The sequence below is a fragment of the Lichenostomus cassidix genome, chromosome 4, assembly GCF_008360975.1.
Source record: "Lichenostomus cassidix isolate B80296 chromosome 4, HeHo_3.0, whole genome shotgun sequence".
In the NCBI taxonomy this organism is placed as follows: Eukaryota; Metazoa; Chordata; class Aves; order Passeriformes; family Meliphagidae; genus Lichenostomus; species Lichenostomus cassidix.
The window spans coordinates 61,609,455-61,622,224 of record NC_139484.1 but is presented as its reverse complement, the minus strand read 5'-3'; the positions used below and the strand labels follow the sequence as shown (position 1 = coordinate 61,622,224).

General features: G+C 52.0%; 1 long non-coding RNA gene across 1 annotated transcript; it reads right to left on the bottom strand.

Moving 5' to 3' along the window:
* Positions 1–839: 839 nt before the first annotated feature.
* Positions 840–1,586, bottom strand: LOC146438657 (uncharacterized). Its single transcript, XR_014852112.1, has 2 exons — positions 1,324–1,586; positions 840–1,213 (listed from the first exon to the last, which is right to left on the bottom strand). It is a non-coding gene; the product is annotated as an uncharacterized LOC146438657 (long non-coding RNA).
* Between the last annotated feature and the right edge of the window lie 11,184 nt (positions 1,587–12,770).

Genomic DNA, 12,770 nt, shown 5'->3' with positions numbered 1-12,770 from the left:
ATTTTCCTGTTACTTGGCAACGGGAGGGAGCAGCTCTTAGGACCAGACCTGAGTGTATTCTTCCCTATGCAGCCACACAGATTTAAATAAAAAGGCAACACTCATGCCAAAAAGAAAAGCTTGGGGAAACAAAGATGCAGATTATGAGGTTCAAAGCTGACAGAGCAACAGCAGGAGCAATTGTAGAGCCACATATTCAACAGCTTCAGGAGCTCACAGGTTTGAGGAGGTGACACCACCCCATGATTCTCTTATCTGCCCTCCAGTTAAGTGAGACCAGCAAATCTCCAGAGTGCATTGTTTTCTTTGGGTTGTGTTGGATTTCTTTCTGTGTGTTTAGCTTACCAGCTAGCCTTGTCCTGGCAAGCAGCCAGCAAATAAATATGTGATCAATAAACAGGAAGGAGAAACAGTAAGTCCTAGATGGTGGTTGGAATGTAGGACAAGGGGGTTCCCTCCCTGGCTCTGTGAGAAATTCATTGTGCATCTTTGAACAAGGATCTTAACTTCCTCTGAGTAAATACTGCTTTACAAAGGTTATGTCATTCACCAAATCAACTGCTCTTCTAACTGGACAAAAATTGTTAAATATGCTAATTTGTAAAACTTATAAAATTGTAGAAATCCAGTGCCAGGTGTGCCCATGACAACTGGGAAACCTGTGAGCTTCCAAAGAAGGTCTGCTTTGTATTTTACTATTTTAACACTGTTGTAAGGGTTTTTTGCTTTTGATATCAGGCACCATCCTAGCCATTTCCATGCCAGGTACATAATTTACTAAAAAACTTGGCGAGTTTTTGCTGACTAATATGAAAGAAATTCAACCTGTAGGCTGTCAGTGTTGTTAGGCTGCCTCTTTTATTGGATTTGGGTTTTTGTCAGCGGTTTTTAGTGTCAGTGGATTCCTAACAGAAGCCAACTTCCACTAGCAAACCATTCAGTCTCTAGAGGTGTTGAAGACCACTCTGGCTGTGGCACTTGTGGCTGTGCTTGAGGGGTGATTGGGGTGGTGCTGGATTGAGAGTTGGACCAGAAGATCTGGAAGGTCTCTTCCAACATCAGTGATCCTAGAATTGCTCTGTCCCTGGTGCAGGCCCTTGAGCTTGTTGAACCTCACTGGGTTCTTGCAGTCCCACTGCTCAGGCTTGGCCAGGTCCCTCTGGATGGTCCCTTTCTTCACTGGTGTCACCTGTCCAGCTCAGCTCCCTGTCAGCTGGAAAGGTGCAGGGGGTGCTCTCAATCCCACTCTCTGTGGCATTGATAATGACATTAAAGAGCCCTGGTGCCATGGCAGAGTCCTGAGGGACACCCCTCATCCCTCACCTCACATGGAGCCACTGACCAAAGCCCCCTGGCTGTGTCCATCTGGGCAGCTGCTCCTGCACCAACTGGCCTGGTCTTCCAAGCCAGGGCTCTCCACCATGGAGCTCAGGATGTGGTGTGGGACTGAGTGGAGAGCCTGGGGGGAGCCTGGGGCACAGCAGAGCCTAAAAGGCTACAAGTGCAGGGGTTGTGCTCTGTGGGTGCAGCTGCTTCCAGCCAAATGCGAGTGGCTCTGCTGCTCTAGGCATGCTGGCCCTGTGTGACAGAGTGTCACAAAGGGTGAGCCTTTGTGACAGAGGCACCTCCAAGGACCCTTGGTGATGTGGGACCATATCATCGTAGAGGGACCATTGTGACACTGCAGGGTGTCACTGTCCTGACCCACGGGGATCTCCTCCCAACAGAGCTGCTCTGCTCCCTCTCGAGGAAGCAACTCCCTGGAGAGCTCTGCTTTAGAGAGCAACAGAGATGGCAATGGAGGAGAAGGAGAGCCCCAGCTCCTGGGGCAACAGCCTTGAGCAGGGCACAGCCCCGAGCTCTCAGAGCCTGAGGGCTGCCCTGAGCCACAGCACATCCAAGGAGGCACACACTGTGTTCAGGAGCCGAATTCCTGTGCGAGTGTCCCGCATGGCATCCACCAGGATGGACAGGCACAGCCAGAGACTGACAGCCCATCAAGGCCAGGAACAGAGGATTGCTGTGCCAGCTGCCCTGGGAGAGCAGGACCCTGCACAGCCATTGCTCCACGAGACAGAGCCTTGCCAGGAGCTGCAGACAAGGAGCCAGGAAGGCAGCCGCACATTGCAGGAGACCCGAGTGGTGCACAAGAGCCACATCCCTGTGCTTGTGTCCCGTGTGGCTTCCACTGAGATGCACAGATCCAGCCAGAGGCCAAAAGCACAACAGGACAGGACATGTGGCAGGGCTGTGGCAGCTTCTCCAGGCAAGGAGGGCTCAGCTCTGCCATTGCTCTGCAACGAAGAGCCTTGCCAGCAGCTGAAGCCCAGGAGCCCAGCAGGCAGAGGCACACGGCAGAAGACCCATGTGGTGCACAGGAGCCACATCCCTGTGCTCGTGCCCCGTGTGGTCTCTGCTGGGCTCCAGAGATCCCAACAGCAGCCAACAGAACAGGATAAGGCTCAAGGCAGGCCTGTGTCAGCTCCCCCGGGCAGCCTTCCAGGGACATGGTGCCACAGGCAAGTGACAGAGCAGCACCCAGCACTGTCCTGTGTGCAAAGGGGGAGGAAAACCCTCCCTGGCACATCTCTGTCACTGCCTGCAAAGCCTGCTGTGAATCTGAGCACCCAAATTCTCGCTGAGTCCCAGAAGGAGCCCCCACAGGAGCTGAACACAAGGTGTGAGGCTGGTGCAGAACACACAGTGCCCCTGATCAGGATAACCAGCCCATCTCTGCAGGAGCTGCAGGAAATCTCCAGTGGTGAGAGCATGTTGCGCTGGCTGGAGGCAATCTTCCCAACCCAAGGTGGGGCCTTGACCAAGCAGGCACAAGAGGGGCAAGATAACATCCCCCAAGAGCTTGGTCAAGGGAACAAAATGAATGACAACAAACTGTCCCAAGAGGAAGACAAGGGACATCAAGATCTATCCCATAAGGAAGATGAGAATAATGAACCTCTCCCTCAAGGAGAAGAGAACAAAAGAAAACGTTGTCCCAGGGGGAAGACAACAATGACAAAAAGCTGTCCCAAGGGGAAACTGACATCAGCTACAACTTGTGGGACATCCCCTTGAGCCCAGTCAGCAAGCAGCACGCTTACACTGCTGCCCAGAAGGTGCCCAGCTCTCGCTTCAGGCGGGCACTCCGTGCTCTGAGCTGGCTGTGCTGCTGTCCCTGCATGAGGTGACAGCCTGAGGATTAGTGCCCTGCTGCCAGCACCAGGCTGGGCCCAGGCAGGCTGGCTGCCCTCAGCCTGCTCAGCATCCCACGGCAGCAACACAGGTGAAGAGGCCCAGAAGATGGGAGGGCACTGTGTGTGTCTCTAACAGCCACAGCAGGATGGATGTGGAGTCAGCCAAGCGCTCTTGGTAAGAACAGACAAGAGCTGTTGGGAGTAACCCAGCACTGCTGGGAACAACTGGACATGACAAAGAAGAAACTGTGAGTGGAGAAGGGGTCCATGTGGAGGGAGGACAGCACTTTTCTGGGACAAACATCTGCTTCTAGTCCCTAGAAAGAAGCACAACACAGAATAGAAAAAGGCAGCAATGAAGCCAAGAAGAGAGTGTGGACTGAAGGGCAGAGAACCCAAAAGACCACCCAAGAGCCACAACACCTCTGACCCAATTCCAGAATGGTCTGAAAGAACATACTGTGCATGACAACAAATTTGCATAGAGAACAAGAAACTTGTCTTCAGGGCAGGGAAAGCCCTCCATGCAAAGGACCCCCTCAAGCCTAGGAAGTACTCCCAGGATCCCGGACATGCCTTCATCTGGACTGATGCTGGAACCAGGAATGAGATCCCATCCGGGATTGATACTGGAACTAGGATGGATATCTCCTTCAGCAAGATCAATGCTGGAACCAGGAATAAGATTCTCATCAGTGGGATTGATACTGGATCCAGGATGGAGATCACCATCTGCAGGATTGATGCCACAACAAGGAATGAGATCCCATAGGTGGGATCAACACTGGATGCAGGACGGAGATCCCCATCAGCAGGATCAATGATGGAACCAAGACTGATGATTGATTGATTGATTGATTGATTTCATTCTTTTTTTATCCTTCCTTCTTTATTTCTCTCTTCCTGTCTTCCTTCCTCCCTTCTTCCCTTCCTTCCCTTCCTTCCTTTCCTTCCCATCCTTCCTTCCTCCCTTACCGAAGCATCCCAAGACTTCCGTTCCTGAAACTTCCTGAAACTCCCCTCCCCTCCCTTCCCTTCCCTGAAACTTCCCTTCCCTTTCCTTCCTTCCTCCCTTCCTTTCCTTCCCATCCTTCCCTTCCTTCCTCCCTCCCTTGCCGAAGCTTCCCAAAACTTCCCTTCCTGAAACTTCCTGAAACTCCCCTCCCGTCAACTTGCCTCCTCTCCTCTCCCCTCCAGTCAACTCCCCTCCCTTCCCTTCCCTGAAACTTCCCTTTCCTTTCCTTCCTCCTCTCCCCTCCCCTTCTCTCCTTCCTTCCTTTTCTTTTTTACACTTCCATTCTTTTGCTCTACCTTTTCCTTTCCTTCCTTGCCTTGCCTTGCTTTGCCTCTCCTTCCTTCCTTCCTTCCTTCCTTCCTTCCTTCCTTCCTTCCTTCCTTCCTTCCTTCCTTCCTTCCTTCCTTCCTTCCTTTCCCTTCCTTCCTTCTTCCTTCCCTCCCTCCCTCCCTCCCTCCCTCCCTCCCTCCCTCCCTTCTCTTTTTCTCTTTCTCTCTCCTTCCTTCCTTCCTTCCTTCCTTCCTTCCTTCCTTCCTTCCTTCCTTCCTTCCTTCCTTCCTTCCTTCCTTCCTTCCTTCCTTCCTTCCTTCCTTCCTCCCTCCCTCCCTCCCTCCCTCCCTCCCTCCCTCCCTCCCTCCCTTCCTCCCTCCCTCCCTTCCCCTCCCCGCCTTCCTTCCTTCTCTTGCTCTTTTGCTATTTTTCCTTTCCTTCCTTGCCTTGCCTTGCCATGCCTTGCCTTGCCTTGCCTTGCCGTGCCTTGCCATGCCCTGCCTTCCTGCCTTCCTTCCTTCTCTCTTTCACTCTTTTTCTTCCTTCCCTTCCCTTCCCTTCCCTTCCCTTCCCTTCCAACTTCCCTTCCCTTCCCAAACTTCCCTTCCCAAACTTCTCTTCTTCCTTTCTCTTTCTTCTTTTCTTTCTCTTTCCTTCTCTTTCTCTCTCTTTCTCTTTTTTTTCTCTCTCCCTCTCTTTGACTTTTCCTCTCTCCCTTCCCTTTTCCCCTACCCCTTTGTCTCAAACCCCCACCCAGAAAGAAGCACAACACAGAACAGCAAAAGGGCAGCAATGAAGCCAAGAAGAGAGTGTGGATTGCAGGGCAGAATCAAGACCACCCAAGGGCCCCAACACCTCTGACCCAATTCCAGAAAGGTCTGAACGAACAGACTGTGCATGACAACAAATTTGCATAGAGAACAAGAAACTTTTCTTCAGGGCAGGGAAAGTCCTCCATTCAAAGGACCCCCTCAAGCCTGGGAAGTACTCCCAGGATCCCTGAACATGCCATCATCTTGACTGACGCTGGAACCAGGAATGAGATCCCATCAGCAGGACTGATACTGGAACCAGGATGGACATCTCACTAAATGAGATTGATGCTGGAACCAGGAATGAGATCCTCATCAGTGGGATTGATACTGGATCCAGGATGGACATCCCCATCAGCAGGATTGGTGCCAGAACCAGGAATGAGATCCCATCAGCGGGATCAACACTGGATGCAGGATGGAGATCCCCATCAGCAGGATTGATGATGGAACCAAGACTGATGATTTCTTGGTTTCCTGCTCTCTTTCTTTTTTCTCCCCTCCCCTCCCCTCCCCTCCCCTCCTCCCTCCCTCCCTCCCTCCCTCCCCTCCCTCCCTCCCCTCCCCTCCCTCCCTCCCTCCCTCCCCTCCCCTCTCCCCTCCCCTCCCCTCCCTGTCTTCCTTCCTTCTCTTACTCTTTTGCTCTATCTATTCCTTTCCTTCCTTGCCTTGCCTCACCTTGCCTGCCTTCCTTCCTTCTTTTTCTTTCTCCCTTTCACTCTTTCTCTTCCTTTCCTTCCTGAAACTTGCCGTGCCTTCCTTCCTTCTCTCTTTCGCTCTTCCTTTCCGCCCATCCCTTCCCTTCCCTGAAACGTCCCTCCCCGAAACTTCCCTTCCTCCCTTCCCCAAAACTTCCCTTCCCAAAACTTCCCTGAAACTTCCTTTCCCTTCCCTGAAACTTTCCTTTCTTCCTTTCTCTTTCTTTTTCTCTTTTTCTTTCTCTTTCTCTCCTTCTGTTTAACTTTTCTCTTCTTCTCTCCCTTCCCTTTTCCCCTTCCCCTTTGTCTCAAACCCCCATGCAGGTGTAAATAGGGTAGCTGTAGCCACATAACGATGTGATTTTCTAATAAAACTGGTTGAGTTTCTGCAGACTGTGACTTTTGTTGTTCCTTTCCATCATGAGCATTTACAAGTTTTGGGTGCTTCCTGCCCCTTGAGGGTGGGTTCACAAGGGACACACTAATCAAAGTTCTGTCTCACGCAGTTTTCTTTGGGGTGTTTCTTGGGAATCTCCTGGATGAGTTTGTCCCAACTGGCTGGTATTGCCAGTTAACATGCCAAAAGCTACTTTCCCCTGAAGGAAAAGGGCACTTGATTTGAAGGTGTCCCTTGCTCCCTTAGAGACTCATGCTTTGGGGTCACCATCCGGGCTGCATGGCCAGGAGTAGACAGCCATGGTGACTCCAGAGCACACAGGGTTTGGTTTGTGTGGCTTGTGAATGTTACCTCCTGGGATCACTTCTTATCCCATTCACTGTCCTTTACTGTTGCCTCCAAGTGAGTTTGCCCCTGGAAGCTGAGACTTTACCAAAGGCAGGCATAGTCAGGAGGTACTCTTTAAATGGAACCTCATTTCTCTCCTGTCTGAAACATGACTTTCCCATGAAACAGCTTCTTTTTGCCTGACTGGAACGGGACACAGAATTTGAACATCCGGTTTTCATTCTAAGGAAGCCGGGGAGTGACAAATGGAGGCTCCTCCATGACCTTCACCAAATTAATAAGATCACTGAAGACACGGCACCCCTTCAGCCAGGATTGCACTCCCCCTCAATGCTTCTGCAGGAACGGAAAATCGCAGCCATTGACATTAAAGATTGCTTGTTCCATATCCCCCGACACCCGGACGATGCGCCTCAGTTTGCTTTTTCAGTACCATCTACCAACAGGCACCTCCCAATGTGTCACTACCACTGGCGGGTGCTGCCACAAGGCATGAAAAATTCCCCCACCATTTGCCAGTGGTATGTTGACAGCATTCTGTCGCTGGTTCGAGAGCGTGCAGGTAAGTCAATCATCGTCCATTATATGGACGACGTATTGGTCTGCTCACCCAACGATGAGATTTTGAGGGAAACCCTTTCCATGGTTGTGGGGGCCTTGGAGAGTGATGGTTTTGAAATTAAACCCTCAAAGGTTCAGGTAGCTGCCCCGTGGCGATACCTTGGCGTGAAAATCGAGGAACAAACCATTACACCTATGCCAATCAAAATTATTGATAACCCTTCTAACCTGCAGGAAATGCACCAACTATGCAGTGCGATCAATTGGATTCGGCCCTGGATTGGCATTTCCTCAGAAGACCTGGCTCCTCTTTTTAACCTCCTGTGTGGAAACCACGACCTGACATCCCCAAGGACATTGACCCCAGAGGCGCGTGAGTCCATCAAAAAGGTTGAAATCGCACTGAAAATGCATCAGACACATAGATTCGACCCAAAACTGTCATTCCAATTGGCAATTCTAGGAAAAATGCCCCACCTGCATGGCCTCATCTTTCAGTGGGATGACGCCCAGAAAGATCTGCTCCTCATTACTGAGTAGGTCTTCCTGTCAATCACCTCACCCAGAGTCTTAGTCACACCACAGGACAAAACAGCGCAAGTGATTCGATGAGCAGGGTCCCGTCTTGCCACCTTGGCGGGGTGCGACTTTACATACATTCACATTCCCTTTCAAATCTCAGAATTAGACTTTATTTGCCAAACAGCGAGGACATGCAGATAGCTCTTGAGGCTTATACCGGCCAGGTAGTCACCTGGTATCCAAAACATCCTCTACTTCGAGTAGACTTTAAAATCATTCTAGCTCAGGTTCCAAGTAGGAAACCCCTCAAAGCCTTGACCCTTTACACTGATGGCTCAGGTGCATCTGGGAAATTGGTGATAACTTGGAGAAACCCCTCGACACAAGAGTGGGAAAGTGATGTCAAAGTTGTTAGTGGGTCTCCCCAAGTTGCCAAGCTCGTGGCTGCCGTCAGGGCTTTTGAGCGCTTTCCAGAACCCTTTAATTTGATCACCGATTCAGCCTATGTAGCAGGTATTATCTCAAGAGCTGAAGACAGTTGGCTGTCGGGCTCCTCCAACCCAAAAACTAACTCCTTGATCATGAGGCTTAAGATAGCCATATCCCACCGTGATCAACCATACTATGTGATGCATGTCAGGTCTCACACCAACCTTCCCAGCCCCATTGCAGAAGGGAACAGGACGGCAGATGCGCTCGCAGTGCCAGTGCATGTCGCCAATGTACCTGATCGATTCCAACAGGCCACGCTGAGCCATGCACTTTTTCACCAGAATGTCCTTGCCTTGAGGCAAATGTTTGAACTTACAGTGGACCAAGCCAAGGCCATTGTGGCGACTTGTCCCCAGTGTCAACCCCTCCAAATTACATCTACGCGATCCGGAATCAATACCAGAGGGCTTAACAGTGGGGAACTCTGGCAGTCAGATGTGACGCACGTGCCTGAATTTGGCGGACTAAAATACGTACATATATCCATTGACACCTTTTCAGCCGCGATTTTTGCCTCCGCGCATTTGGGGATAAAGGTGAAGGATGCGATTTCGCACTTCCTGCAGGCCTTCACTGTCCTTGGCATTCCCCGCGAAATAAAGACTGATAATGACCCATGTTACATCTCGGGGCAAGTGAAGAAGTTTTTTCTTCAGTGGGGCATTTCCCATGTCACCGGAATCCCCCACTCAGCTACGGGTCAGGCCTTGGTGGAAAGGGCTCATCAGTCCCTCAAGAGAGTGCTCCTTCAGCAGAAGGGGGGACCCAAGACAGAGACCCCGGCAAATCGGCTCGCCAGGGCTCTTTTTACCTTAAATTTTCTGAACTGCTCCAATTGCGAGCCTGACCCCCCCTGTCATTCGACACTTTGCCAACGCCACTTGGACCAAACTGAAGGAGCACCCCCTTGTCCTAATCAAAGAACCGGACTCCCTCAAGATCACCGGCCCTTTTGAACTGATCACCTGGGGGTGGGGATATGGTTATGTCTCCACCCCTGAAGGACCAAGATGGGTCCTGGGCAAATTTATAAAACCCTTTCTTAAGGCGACCCTCCAATCTCCACCCACCACCAAACGAGACGTCATCTCACCGCATTGGAGAAGCAGGAGAAAAAACAGGACTCCACCGCTGTAGTAGTACAGCAGCCCGAGGCTGCCAATCCCGAGTCCCAATGCCCAGTGGTCAATCCCGTACAAGCGGATGCCGCTGATGACACCATCTCATGGGGCTCAGAGGAGGCCGAGCTTTGAGCCGTGCTCTCCCTCCCACCAAAAGTTTGTGTCAAGTTAATTTGTTCAAAGTTTGCTGTACCCTCCCCGTCTCCTCCCCTGTTGCCGCCCAGTTCCCTGAATGTTCTGTTGCTACCCTGCTCCCATTGGTTAAGTGTACTCCCCACCCCAGTTGTTCTTGATTTGCTCCCCCTGTTGTCCCTCAAAGTGTCCCCGAGCCCGGTTGGCTCCGCCCCTGCATTCTGGCCCCGGAAACCCCGTGGCGCCCTTGAAAACATTGTGTCCCTTGCTTGCTCGAGGCTGCTCGGCTCAGCAACCCCGTTGCTAGGAGACCCCTCTGCACTCTGTGCCGGAAGCGTCTCCCCCGAGCTGCCTGGAGAGGTCGAAGCGACGCATCTCCCCTGCTCCTCGCTGCTTGCTAACCAAACAATAAAGATGCCTTGCACCCTCTCCACCGCCTGGGACTGGTTTAATCTCGAAGGGCTCTCGGACTGATTCGCCTAGCTGCGTGGCAGGCGCTGGCCTCTGTGCCAGGGTCTCTTCACCCGTAGGGCGACCCTGAGACTGACCGCAACCGCTGCCTGGGCAGAGCCTAGGAGAACTGGGACCGCTAGCCCGGAGAGCCGGCAGGGTCCAGCTCGGCCCGACCGGAGCTCCCGAAGCCCACTGGGGGCAAGGCAAACCAACCAGCGAAAAACCATACCTTATTACACCGCCATCGCCCACGCGTTGGAACTTGCTGCACCGTTGTTCCATCTAAAGCTTTATGTCTAGTCAGAGTCCCTGAGCCAGCTTTCCCACCTCCTACCCCCTCTTCCCCATAGCCTTTCCTCTCCCCCTTTTCCAACCCTGCCGTCAACTGCTTGCTTAAATTTCAATTTGTCTTGTGTTTGTTTCTCCTCAGAGATGGCCTTTTAGGTTCTTCTGAGCATCCTCCTGCTCTTCTGTGTACCCACCTGCCCATGGGTTGTTCGACAACCAGAGTCCAATGTCTGGGTGGTGCTTGCTAAAGCCATGAGCAAAGAGCAAATGTGTTTATCTACCGATGCGGTCCGGGATCTGCTGTCGTCAGCTCTGGTAGGGGTCCCAGTCCCAATCAACTAGTTCCCGCACCCCCTCCTAAATTTCTGGAAAACGGTAAATAATTTGAAATCAAACAAATATATGTATGTTAAGGACCGCCAACAAATCTGCCTCCCTCTCCCCATTAGGAACCTGCTGTTGCTTTGGCAGCAGTGGCTTCCTAAAGAGGCAAAGATGGAGGAAGAGCCCCGTGAATTTCAGCTGATTGGCTTGCTGAAAGCTCACTCCTGCATGCAATTCGATTTCCAACTGGGATATCACCAGGATGAGTGCACCTATCAGGGGCTGAGACAGGGCAACCCAAATTACATTGCGAACAATTGGTGTACCCAAATTGCCCATGTAAAAGGGCCCTCGTCTCCCGATTTGCACTACCCTCACCCAATTCAGCTCCCCAAGGGGCTTTTCCTGATTTGTGGTGAACAGGCTTGGGCAGGAATCCCTTCTCATCTTGTGGGAGGTCCGTGTACTTTCGGTCGTTTGACACTAGCCTCGCCCAACATGACCCACCTTGCAGTGTGGGCCAACACTTCGACCTCCAAATTTCAAGATGCAGAACCCGACTGCAGCACGAACATTTACCACTGGAGCAAAGGAAAGCGAATCGTGGTTTCTGTATTCCTGCCTTGGGTAGCTGAAGCCAAGGCTTTAGGGGAATTAGGAAACCTTGAATGTTGGGTCACAAAGCAGGCCAGGTTGACATCAAATGCACTGGCTGAACTCCTACAAGATCAGCAGATCACCAGGCATGCAACACTTCAAAACTGAGCGGCCATAGATTTTTTGCTCCTTGCCCATGGCTGCCACCAATTCGATGGACTCTGTTGTTTCAATCTGTCGTACCGAGGCAGAAGCATACATCAAAAGATACAAGACATGCATGAACTCATCACCAACATTAAGTTCGAGAGCAGCCGCTGGTTTGAGGAAACGAAAGATGCTGTACGTCATGCTGTTAACACCACCCTTAAGTCAGCCAGCAGATGGGCATCACAAATTCTAAAAGGACTGGGCCTCCCCACGTAGGGAGCAAAACTCCTCAAGGACTGTTTTATTATTTTGCTATCTGCTGCCTTTGTTACTGCCGCTTTCGCGATTACCAAGAAGTTTTTAGTTCAACAATTCCCTTGTTTAATTAATAAAGAAGGGGGAGGTACGGAGGTGCGACAGCCTGAGGTTGTCGCCCTGGAGCCTCAGAGTCCCTCTGTTAATGTGGCACAAATCCCCGAAGGGGATGATGCCAATTCCTGGGACTCCGATGAAGTCTGAGCAGCCGCCCTCCTCCCCCTAAGAATTCTGTATTTGTTCATTGGCTAAAAGTTCTGTTACCCCGCCTTGTCCCCTCCCCTGTTGCCGCCCCAACCTAGAATGTTCTTTCCACCCCGCTACCTCATTGGTTGTTAGTTCACCTGCCCCCTTTTGCACCTGATTTGCTCCCCCGCTTGTCCCTTATATGTGTACTGGAGCCTGTTGGCTCCGCCCCTGCTGCCCCACCCCCTGAAACCCTGTACCCCACTGTGAAACCCCTTTGTTCAGGGCCCTTAGTGCCTCGTCGCTACTGGTGCCTCGTTGGCCTGCGTGCCTTGTGGTTCCTAGTGCTTTGTGTCTAAGTGCATTAGGAGTTCCCTGACATCCACGCTGTTGCTTCTCCCTGTTAATAAAGGACCTTGGGGACTTCCAGCTTCTTTGCCTTCTTTACTTTCTGTGGTCCTCCAACCCTCCCGCCCCGAGGAGCACCCCTCAGCACAAGGCGGATCTCCCCTCCTCTTCCTTGGTGTGGCTCGAGACGACCCGAGAAGGACAGCTGTGAGTTCCGGTCCACCCGGAGCTAGCCTTGGGGACTGAGAGGCAGCCCAGCTTCCTCGGGCAAGCAGGACTCAGCATTGCCATTGCTCTGCAAGACAGAGCCTTCCCAGGAGCTCAAGACAAGGAGCCCAGCAGGCAGAAACACACTGCAAAATACCTATGTGGTGCACAGGAGCCGCAAAACCCAGTCCGTGTGTCCCGTGTGGTCTCCACTGGGATGCACAGACCCAGCCAGCAGAAAACAGCCCAGCAGGACAGGACACGTGGCAGGCCTGTGTCAGCTTCCCCGAGCAAGCAGGACTCAGCACTGCCACTGCTCTGCAAGACAGAGCCTTCCCAG